Source organism: Hippocampus bargibanti, linkage group LG18, assembly GCF_051943395.1.
Source record: "Hippocampus bargibanti isolate YZ-2025 linkage group LG18, ASM5194339v1, whole genome shotgun sequence".
Taxonomy (NCBI): domain Eukaryota; kingdom Metazoa; phylum Chordata; class Actinopteri; order Syngnathiformes; family Syngnathidae; genus Hippocampus; species Hippocampus bargibanti.
The window spans coordinates 12,435,009-12,448,172 of NC_142751.1; positions in this window are offsets into that span (position 1 = coordinate 12,435,009).

The window sequence follows — 13,164 nt, forward strand, 5'->3', positions numbered from 1 at the left end:
CAAAAAGCACCATTGATATACTGATTAACTCACTCTTTTAATGTTCATCCTACAATGGTTAAAAATGCGAACTAAATGTATTTATTTCCTTCAAACTGCACAAAAAAAATGTTTCAGAAAAACAATTGTGTACAGTGCAAAATATACAAAAAATGTATGTACAAAAGCATACGTATATGCAAATCCTGGAGGTTAAGCCCAAAAACTATTTCGCCACAATTAGCTTAGCTAAAAATGCATTTGATGAAGAAAAAAATATCACATCGCGTTTCAAATAGAAAATGACCTGGAAATGAAAACAAAAACGTTCTGTAGTTTGAGCAAGTGCCTTCAAGTGCACAAAATCTATCCTCGTTCACTTTATCTCTCTCTATATATATATATATATATATATGTGTGTATATATATATATATATATATATATCTGTATCAGCGCTATATTAATCAATATGTATTGTATTGATCTCAGCGAATGTCACAACAACTCACAGTCTGTGTGAAAAACCGATGCAGGCTAATCATTAGCATCCGATCCAAAATTGAAAAAAAAATATATAATAATCAAATAAATATAAATCAAACGCACCCCAAGAAAATGGCAACACGTTAACCTCTCACTGCAACGGTTACATTTCACATATCCACGAAAGCAATAATTAATCCACATATAAAATGTGACGTGTCGTTTAAAAGCAACACTGCCCCCCAAAAAAAGGTTAGCAACAAGTAAAAAAAAGAAAGCTATAACACGATGTGGCTATATTACAAAAAAATATATATATTTCGCAGTTTATTTTTAATGTTTTTATATTACGCCACACACGTGTGCACATTGGGTGTGAAATAGATGCTCCTTACCTTCTGAGCTGTCTGTCCTCTGACGTGTGTTTGCAGTCAGTTTGCAGGAACTTTTTTGGGGCTCCAGGGTGGGACGGGTGGGACGGGGGTCGTCTGGGGTCCGCCTGCAAAAAATATCACCACCATGCAAGCCAAAATAGAAGGCCGGGCAAAAAAAAAATAAAAAAAATGAATGAACTGCAGTGTTATCACATCTAAATATGTTTAATAATAATAATAATAATAATAATAATAATAATAACAGAGCCAGGATTTGACACACTAATACTACTACTACTACTACTACTACTACTACTACTACTACTACTACTACTAATAATAATAATAATAATAATAATAATAATAACACATTTCATTTATAAGCGCCTTTCAAAACTCACAAGGACACTTTACAGTTACTGGATATTTTTTTCTGTGGGTGAGCAGCGGCAGCCACATGCGCCAGCGTTCACTCACCCCGGAAGTAACAAAGTAAAAAAAAAACTAATTAAATATGACAACACAGAGATTCATTCATTCTTCAGCACTTTCTGTACCCTCTTTGTGACATGAAGCAGTTTTAGATGAAAGAGGAAAGGATCAAAGCGTCCTTTTCAGCAGTGGATCAGGGACGTCATGGTGGAATGTGCGCGTCTACTACAAGCTAATGGAATGGTTGTGCCTGTCAGTATATATCGCAGGCATAAATAGATCCGCATCTTTTTTTGTGGTAATAAGAAGCATAAAACTGGAAAAAAAAACATACCATAAAATGTGTTTTTTTAATTTATTTTATTTTCATTATTCATGTATTGGAGTATTTTTTAGAAGTGTTGTTTTCTCCTTTTGACATTTGCAATAATAGCCACAAACTAAAGCCAAACCGTGGCAAAAAAGTGCAAACCAGAGAGGGGGAAAAAGTCACCGTTTCACACTTTCGTCTTCTGTTCTTTAGCAGGCAAGCGAGATGGTGCAAAAGTTCTGCCCACTTTTTTTACGGCGAGAAAGAACTGAGACGACAATCGTGCATTTGATCTCCTTTTCCTTAATTGTTGTTTTGCAAGTACAAAGTTGTTTAAAGTAGCACACATTTTTTTTTTTTTTGTCCTGCCAATGCAATGATGCAACACAAAAAATCAGCTTTTGTTTAGTACCTTTTTTTCCTGACATTGTTTGATAAGAAAAAAATGCAGATGCAAATTTTCCATTAGAAAAATAAGCATATTTTGCAGTATTTTTTTTATATATTGTTATTTACCGAATTTTCCACTTTAATAATGTCCTTTTCTTTTTTTCTTTTTTAATTGGGAAATATGACTGACAAAATAATTCAAAAGACACATTTTTAAACATCCCTTTTGTATTTATTAGTGCGCTAAAAGAAACGTGAGCAAAAATTAGCAATTGTTATATAAATCAATATATATTGTATTGTATATGTTGACTTTCATTGCAGTACATATACAGAACATATGTCTATTTTTATTTGAATATGCAATATAAAATAATGATACATTTCATTTATAAGCGCCTTTCAAAACTCTCAAGGACACTTTGCAGTCACAGGATATTTTTCCTGCGTGTGAGCAGCGGCAGCCACACGCGCCATATATGAACATTATTACGCAATTGAATCCGTGGCATTAAATGACAACATGTTTACTTTGTGTTTCAGTAAATACAAATTTGACGCTTGAGAGTTGCACTTTACAAGTTTCTAATGCTACTTGTCAGTATAAAAAAAAGGCTAATCTTAAATTCAGAGAGGATCCATATGGTATTAAAAAAAAAGTCAATTACTGTCTCTTTAAAAATCACTCCAGTTCCTGAATGATGATGGATGCATCAAAACAGAACAATGTCCACTTGAAACATGTCTGCAAACATGACATTAATTCGCTATGTTTTTACTAACGACCTGCGGCCCATCTTCCTTCTGATTGATCTTTCCAATTCAGCCTGCCCCGGCCACACATGGGCCTGTGACCTTTGACCTCCCCGAGTGACTTCACCCTTGTTCCGCTGCAGTAAGACCAGCGTGATAAGCTAGATGCGCCTCCATGGCAACGATACAAGACACACACACACACACACACACACACACACACACACACACACACACACACACACACACACACTGATGTACAAGAGGTCCACTTTTCCAGGCTGAGCAAAACGCCTCAGCCCCAGGTTGGACTGGGCGGGCCTTTTGGTGGTCGGGTTGGGCAGGGTGGGGGGGGGCTGACATGTTCCTGCAAACAATCACATCACACACACGGGGACCCACATTCCAACTTCCTGATCAAGCCAACACCACTACACACACACACACACACACACACACACACACACACACACAGATCACAGTTGCCATCCCCCCCATGCAGGCCTTAATGCAAGACACAAGCAGTGGTCAGTCTTAAATAATTGTTTGAAAAATGAAGATGATATATATATATATATATATATATATATATATATATATATATATATATATATATATATATATATATATATATATATATATATATATATACTCACCTTCATTTTAAAAATCTAGATATAAAATAATATTTTTTTTTTAAATTCGCATTCTCTAACATGAAATAATGAGAATTCCTCCACATTGGAATCAACGTCATTGGGATGCTTGCAAGCTTGGCAACTGGTGACATGATACACATTTCCTGGTATCTGCTGCCCTCTTGTGTTTGTTTTGTGTAATGCATAGGGAGTTTAAAACAGTCACTCAATACGTTCTTATAAAGGACAACTTCCTACGTTAAAATTAGGTACGTTTTATCGGCCAAGATGCAAGTGTTATTTTTACGATGAACTCATCTGAATTTTTTTTTTAAGGCTTTCTTGCTTTGACGACCAAATGTTGTTAAAATTTGATCGAAACTCTTGCTCAAATACAGTATTGGGAACCGAGATGACAAATAAGAATTTCCTCTCACTTAAAGAAACAGTAGGAAAAATGGCCACTTTCTCTGGGTACTTGTGGTTGTGAGTCACTGAAAGCATCCTGATGTTATTTGAATTACCTTAAATATGAAAAGTGTGGCAGTGGGAAGGCACACATGGCAAGCTTGTGGTGTGGTCTCCTCGTAATAACCACAGACCTGTGTGGGGTGCTGGTGAGGGGGGTGGGGGGTGGGATCTGGGGGCCATCACGTCTCACCTCGGTGGGGTCACGACACCTGAAAACCTCGACATGTTCAAATGCACAAATTACGACTCTTGTCAAAATCAGAAATTATAAATGGGACCGTTTTTAGGCCTCACGATGACTCCACGCTTGATCCAAGAAAGTTACCTCGAGTACAACGACTGCAACATTTATTTATGGGATTCCAGTGAGGCGCTGTTCATCACGGGGAAACTAGAGATCGACCAACAGTCGGTGTTTTTTTTTTAACAGAAATCCCCCACGACACAAATTTCTCATATCAACCACATTATTAATTATTACACAACTGCTTTAAAAAATCTTTTTCGAGTTTGAAGGCGTTTTCTCGCCCAGACCAAACTTCCTCACTTTTAACTTGAAAGGCCATATTTGGGCTTCCTCAATATCCTCGAGGGACTGTACCAAGTGCGCGTTCGATGAAAGGGTGTGTCATTTATGGATGTATTTCGACAAAAAAAAGCCTCTTCTGCTTTTACATTTTGGAAAATGTTCATATATGTATTTGAATTCGTATGATTGTAAAAATAGACGGGTGAAATGTTTTTAACACGCACAAGGACGACTTTTTAAATTGTGAGGTGGTTTTTACCTGTAGTGGGAGGAGCTAAAGACTGATTAAGTAGCCACCTGCGTTTCACTCTGTAAAATTGTTTGACCGTCAACCGAGTGGAGGAACCTCACATTTGTTTGTTTGTGCTTTTTTAATAATTGCAATAGGCATCCATTTAATGCAGTAGTAAAATTAAAAAAAACGAAAACATTACAACCAAAATGCAAGGATTAACAAACGATTGCTCACCGAAACAGCAGGTAAGATTGTTGACCCCTTGGCGTCGTCGTCGTCGTCGCCCCCTCCCACCGTCCAAAAAGTAGAGCAATGGCCTACGTAAAACTTGGTGCTTCGTGTTAAATATGCCACTGCTCGTTGTATTTTTTTTCATGAATAAATTTGGGATGACGGTGTGAACTTTTTTCCATTAACAAAGTAGGCGATGTGTACAGTATTTAAATAGTAGCCCAACAAGTAGGCCTCAGTTTTCACAGAATTTTCATTGTTTATCCCGAAACATGAGTTTGCCTAAATATGCTATTGTTATTTTTCACATTTTCTGAACCTGAAATAGTCTTGAATCATTTCTCATATGGAATATTTTTATTTTTGAAAATTTGCTAAATTCAGTTGTTTGGGAGTTTTGCTTTATGGCACTGTTGGAAAGTAGTCGTTTTTTGGTATATCTACTTTTCTAGAATACATATATCATAATTTATTTCTACAGTACATACTTTGACACTTCTAAATAAATGTATTTTAAATGATTTGTCACATAACTTCGTCAAGTCTAGCACTTCTCATGTGATTCTGCAACCAATACTGATGCGAGGGCCCCCTCTAGTGGTACATGAAGTAATCACTACCCCCATTCCAATCGAGTGGTATTTTATACTGTTTCAAAAAACCTTTAAAGGACAACTGACGTCACTTTTTCGTTTCCTGACATCAGAAAAAAAAATTTATCGCATCTAAAATACCCAAAACACGCAGTATGATATTTTTAATCAAATGCAAAACACCAATGAAAATGACTTAAAGGGTCCAAAATCTGCAAAAAATTGAGCTGTGAATTGGGCATTTTCAGACAGTCCCACCCCCAGTTCGTGACGTCACGCTAAGACGTCTTGCATTGCTGCAGAATCAAAACAAAGGCTTCAGATTCGGACAATATGCTTTCTTGTTACACATCCAGTTACGAATATGATTCAAATAGTTCTGAAGAGGAAAGCATACATGTTTGCAATCGATTAAATAATTTATTCCGTGCCAATTTGAGGCAACATTGGGGGGAAATGTCTCACCCAAAATGAGGCAGAAAATGACCACCGAGCTCCTATGAGGAATGAATCAGCCCGTTTCCACAGGCTGATACATTCCTTACATGGAGCTTGGACGCCCTCTTCTGGCTCTTTCTGGTGCAACACGAGGTTTTCAGACCAAACAAGCATTGACGTGATGGAAGGACTGCTACAATGTGTCCTTTTTTTCGGTCAGGGGCGTTCCTTCAGTGACGTCACATATGGACTCGTCACCAACTCAAAAACAAGACTTCCGGAATATTCAGCACGAGTCTTAAAATATAGTTATATGCGGTGGAATCTTTGTAAAATACGCTCAGTAGAAGTCATTTGAAGCCATTTTACAAATTATGGACACAACTTGTCCGGAGACGTCGGTTGTCCTTTAAATTACTGTTTATTCTGGTATTTTTTTTCTTAAATTTCCAAATGACTGTTATGGTTCAAACTACAAATAATGTCACAGCGGCTTACTAACGTGAGCTATTCTTTTTAGCATTTTGGAACAGTATCTGTCCAGTTTGTCATTTGTGATCCATGCGTGAGTATTTTGTGGCGTATTTTAGGGGGCGTTTGTCAGCGTTCTGCAGGGAGCGCTCGTCTTTAAGGTGCCGGTGGCGATTGTGTATGAAGTGAGGCTGATGTTGCCGACCATTAGGCTCTTGAAAGGAGAACTGGCTGTCTTCTCCTGCTCCACTCAGCTCATTTCTACTTCTAGGGCCGAGGCCTCCGAAAAATGGAGCAAGGTTGTGGGTGGAGGGGTTGACTGGGGGGTTCAGGCTTATCCTGCGGCCGCTGTTGAAGCAGCTCCAGTGAGTGAAATGCACCTAAAGAGCATATTGTGAGCATGTGCAAAACGTGATGTGATGCCACACATGCCATATTCCTTTCCAGTGAGCCTTCTGCTTTTAGTCAGGGACAGATGCGGAATCGTGTTGAAAAAGGGATGAGGCTACATCGGGTTTAGAGATATATGGCGCTGTCACAAATATGCGGAAGCCTTCCAGCATTGTATTTGATTTCCGAGACCACCTACTTATCGGTCAAGAGGAAAAAAAAAAAATCCGTAAAGGACAACCGACACCTCAGGACAAGTTGCGTCCATAATTTGTAAAATCACTTCAAATGACTTCTACTGAGCGCATTTTACAAAGATTCCACCGCATATAGCTATATTTTAAGACTCGTGCTGAATATTCCGGAAGTCTTGTTTTCGAGTTGATGACGAGTCCGTATGTTACGTCACTGAAGGAACGCCCCTGACCGAGAAAGCGACACACAATGCATTTTGGGTACTTTTTTTCATCTGAAAACACCTTGTTGATCATGAAATTAGAAGGAATGCAACATAAATAACGCATAATTATAATTTTTATATTTTTTTTAATTTATAATTATAATAATTGCTGTGTGTTGCAGCCAATTGCGGTAACACGCATAAAGAAGGTGTAAGTTGACACAAATTCCCAGCGGACAAATCAGCCCATTTCCAATGGAACATGTGCGCCATCTTGTGCATTTTCTTGGCGCTACATTGGAGTCCAGACGGCTTGAATTGATAAGGAAGGACTTCAGTTTTCAGTCAGACTTTCAGTCCACTTTTTAAATCGCCGTTAGCGCGGAAATTGCCTTAGAATTCCCATGTTGATGATTAGCAGTGGGTGTGAACTGCTATTTGTCATATTTTAGCTGTCAGATGTCCTTTTCAAAGCTCACATTTTTTTCTCTTTCCCCCCTCAAATGACAACCACGTAGACATGAAGAAGATGCGGATGCACCGCTAGCTGCACGTACGAGTTGGGACAATGCTCGGCGCTGCGGGGCGGCTCATCGCCGCTGTGTAAAAGTCGTCAAGATTGACAACCGCACCGGTGGAGGCAACCGTGTAACTTCATCCTTGCCGGAGGATTTATCAGGTAAGACATCTCAAATTGTTGCTGTTTTTTTTTCCCCTCCTGGGCTTGATCCCTTCAAAAAGTCATGTGGGTTAAATTTATGTTTTCATTGCACTCAGACAAGAGTATCAATGTCGCTTCATGTGTTTGTAAATAGTGTGTGTCTTTATTTAAATGCACCTGCTCATGAAATAATCAAACCCATTTTAAAAGTAAAATGAGCTGTTGCGCTAAATGTTGGTTTGTTGTTCAGCAGTTTTGCACATCTGTGAATTGTATACAGTATTTTATGCAGTGCAGTGCTGTATGCTTCCCTCCCATCCTTTGTTGTTCAGTTCAGATACTTGTTTACATACATTGCAAATATATTCTCAAAAATGTCATATATTAAGTGCGCGTAATTTGCATGTATGCATAGACTTAAGTCATAGTTAAAATACCATTTTTATCACACTCATGGTAAGGAAATAAGTGATCCTATCTGTCCTCCCATAGTAGCAGTGACTAAAAAAAATGTGACCCCCGACATCGCCAGCATTTAATTTCCCTGTCTTTTTTGTTTTAATTTTCTAATAAATGAAGTTATTAGCTTCTTAAAGGACCAAATCAAACATGTAAATTCAGATACTACTATTGTTGAAGTAAACGTAAAAATATCTGTTTTGGTCTTGTATTAATAAACATGCTGTTAAAAAAAGTATTTGTAGTATCAAAGTATGGACGCTAGAGGGTGGTGCCGCTCCGTAAAAGAACACACCCTAGTTTCCTCCTGTTCCACAATTCTGTTACGCATTGAAACAAAGCAACGGTGTTATCACATGCTTAGAATATGTTTTTTTTTCAGCTCTACATAACTTTCTCTGGAATTTCTGGAATTATAATCCTTGTTCTTGGCATTATTTATGCACGTTCTTGATTTAAGAGCTTGGGTATCAAAACGCACTGTTTGCTATGCTGCATGATTGCGCCATGCTGTACTATATACCTATTTATGCTGCCATCTTTTCTCCACTTGATGACTGTCTTCGCTGTGTATATTTAATACCTCAGAAATTATTTTTGTGCCGTACGTGTCCGAAAACGTTACAACAATAAGATCCCTCAGAAGCTGTACAAGCTGTTTGGAAACCAGGGCGAGACCATGAGATGAAAAGCCTACTTAAACATCTGAGCTCGATTTGGGGGGGTTCATCTCAGGCACTTTAAACGGCAGCATGTGCGTGACACCAACTCCTTTTAGCCGTGGGGTTAAACGCGATTGGTGAATTCTGCAGCGTCACCTGGCCAATTCTAAGAGGGTGTGCACACTTTTGCAACCTTTTTTTTCTCTCTGTTAAAATGTTTTTTTTTAACTTATTGTTATTATTACTGGTCTCTTAAACCTTTTCACGCACCCTGTAACCTGATAAAGTAATCCATCCACTCGATAGTAACCGCTTCCTTTTTCTCAGCATAGCAGGAAAGAGCCACATAGAGCAGATTACCATCACTGTTTTTATTCACGGATAATTTCATCTGTCCAACCGAGCTCAGCTCTATTGAAGCGGGTGACTTTATTGTCGACAAGTGGAGATTGATGTTTAATGCACATTTAAAGCCACGGAAAAGCAAGTGTGTGTACGTGTGTGTTTTGAATACATCTATCATCAGTATCACTTGCACTCTTTTCATAATAACCAGCAGTGAGATTATACCAACAGCACTCCTTTCATGTAAGATAATAATCATAATCATAATCATAACAACAATAACAATAATCTCTTTGATGAAAGAAATACATAGGCTCAAGGGCCGGTAAGCTATGTGTGTTCTCGGAGCTGCAGATTAAAGGGCGCCACCACTCATGGACTTTACATCCAGCACCTCCAGTCTACTGTTTACCATCTGCCTTTGTACGCGTCTACTGTGTTTGCCATCTGTGCACTTTAAACCTTCGCAAATGTTTCAAACACTCTCGGTGAGTTCTCATTTACAGATGAGTACGGTCGTGGAGTTGACACGCGCTAGCATGCCGGGTGGGGGTTCGGGTTGGGGGGATCTGCAGCATGCCGCGTATTCACCGCAAGCTATAACGTTACGCGTTTCAGAGGCGGACGGCTAATCCGATGTTGCTACCAATAGATTACTTTGTTGTTGCGTATTGTGTAATTTGCTATGTTGTGTACTACGATGCTGGACGCAAATGAAGTCAAAACACTCTCCGCCCCATTAGACGAAATGAAACTCTGACATCTCACTTCAATGTAGTTCCTTCGGCCCAAGAGTGAATAATGGAGGTTTGGCCCAACATCTTTTGCGATTTATAATAACAATAATAATTACATATAATAATAATAATAATAATTAAATATAATAATAATAATAATAATAATAATAATAATACATTTCATTTATAAGCGCCTTTCAAAACTCTCAAAGTCACTTTACAGTCACAGGATAAGTCCCTTGCTGTCCTGTGTACTAAACAAAACGATACAATTCAATTATGCGGCCCGCCAACTTTTTGGAAATATTTATCCACTTTTGATTAAACTCAATTGTACTTTTTTGGCATTCGACTTGGTCTTGGTTTCACTCCCTGGTGCTTCTCACTATCTTTGTGACTACTTTATTTCCTGTAGATACTATCTTGTCCATGTTAAGCGCTTTGTTACAGCTTCAGCTGTTAAAGCGCCGTATAAATCCCTATGTATTGTATTGTATTGTGAAAAGTGACACATGCTTCAGAAGGAAGAAAGTTGGGCTCGTCATATGTATGTGCGAATATACTACAATGAGTATATGTGATTTTTTTTGTTGTTGTCATAATTAGTAAACATGCAGATGAATATCCATGGCTATTTCTACTGATTTTTGCTGGTCTACCATCCTAATAACATACCAATGTCCGATGATCGCTATTTTTACAAGAGGCCGCAAAGTATCTTGTGGTGACATCGTGGCTGGGTATTCAGTTACTGTACTGCTGTGTGATTTATTAGGGTGCCATTATTATTATTCTAGTGCAGCGGTTCCCACATGATGGCCCCTGAGACTGTTTCTAGATGTTCTGTTTCCGACGTCCCTGCATTATTTAGTTGTTCGATGCTGTAATTCAAGAAAAACGATCCACCAGATGGCGCCACTGACCCGTCACTTGCTTAAACCCGAAAGTGGGCGCAACCTGTTGCACCAGTTTAGAGAAAATAGATTTTGGCCGAGATGAGGGAGGAGTGGAGAGTTGCTTCTGGTGAATTGGAACTTAGTCAAGAAACAGCATTACGTTTGGAGGCCTTTTTTAAAAACTGGCGTTTGACTAGCCATAGCCTTCAATACACTAGCTATAAAATAATAATAATAATAATAATAATAATAATAATAATAATAATAATAATAATAATAATAATAATAATAATAATAATAACTGTGAGACTAATAAAGACAAATCCTATCCAAATCCAATCCATAAATAATAATTATGAGTATTATTATTGCTACTACTGCGACTACTCCTACTATTACTTATAATAATAATAATAATAATAATAATAATAATAATAATATTATTAGTTTTATTATTATTATTGCTACCACGACTACCACTACCGCTACTACTCCTACCACTACCACTATTATCATTATTATTATTATTATTATTATTATTATTATTATTATTATTATTACTACTGCTGCTGCTACGACTACTACTACTAGTACAACTACTAGTACGACTACTAGTACGACTACTGCTACTTATAATACTAATAATAACACGAATAATACTAATAATAATAATCATTATTATTACTACTACTACTACCACCACCACCACTACTACTACCACTAGTACTGCTACTACTACTACTACTACTACTACTACTACTAATAATAATAATAATAATAATAATAACTGTGAGACTAATAAAGACAAATCCTATCCAAATCCAATCCAAAAATAATAATTATGAGTATTATTATTGCTACTACTGCTACTACTACTACTGCTACTACTCCTACTATTACTTATAATAATAATAATAACAATAATAATAATAATAATAATAATAATAATAATAATAATAATAATTATCATTATTAGTTTTTTATTATTATTATTGCTACCACGACTACCACTACCGCTACTACTCCTACCACTACCACTATTATTATTATTATTACTACTGCTGCTGCTACGACTACTACTACTAGTACGACTACTAGTACGACTGCTAGTACGACTACTATTACGACTACTGCTACTTATAATAATAATAATAATAATAATAATAATAATAATAATAACACGAATAACTACTACTACCACCACCACCACCACTACTACCACTAGTACTGCTACTACTTATAATAATAATAACAATAATAACAACAACAACAACAATAACAATAACAATAATAATAAATAATATTATTATTATTACGAATACTACTACTACTACTAGGACCACTACTACCGCTAGTACTACGACTACTACTTATAATAATCATAATAATCATAAAATGGTTGACTAGTGTTTAGTTTGAGGTGCACTGTATTGATCAATAAATTGAACCTCTTAAACTGGATATTCAGAACAATTCAAAGGATGATTGAGCACCATCAACTCCAATCACAAAGGTTGCAGTTTCGTGCACGGTTCTCGACCTGAGGTTTGAGGATCCTGCAGGTCTGCAAGATCATTAGCGATAAATTGAGCGTTTAAAAAAAACGGTCAATGGGTTGGCGGCTAATAAATCTCAAATGAAACGCCAATTATTCCTCCGTAGCTTCGCTTCAGGCCAATTAAAAGCAACTTGATTGTGACATCACCTAAATCTGACATCCATGCATGATTTACTTTTTCTAATAACACTAATTGCCGTAGTCATAAAGTCAGTCCTATACCTCCACCCTCATCAAAAAACTGAAAATTCCGCAAATTATTTTTCCAAACAACAACTTTACGTCTCGTCAACGATAATGGCGGCATGTCTACAAAGACGTGCCGCCATTTTTTGCGATAGTCAACGCGTGAGAAGATGCAGGAGTTGTGCCAAGGCGGCTCGTTGCTGTCTCACCGTACTGGCGCCGTCTCTCGATGCCCTGAGCATGAGTGTTGCCTGAGTGTTCCCTGAGTGCTCAATTAGCATTTTTTTGGGAATGTGGGAGGAAACTGGACTACCCAGAGATAACCCACACGGGCCCAGGGAAAACATACAAACGCCACACAGAGAAGACCGGACCAGGTCTTGAATTCACGACTTCAGCGCTGTGAAACTGGCGTGCTAACCAATCAACTACTGGGCGCACCTTCAACGAATGACATTTTTGAAAAACCTTTTCCATACATAAGGTGCACCGCATTATAAGAGGCACCATCAATGAAAACATATTTTAGAACCTTTTCCATG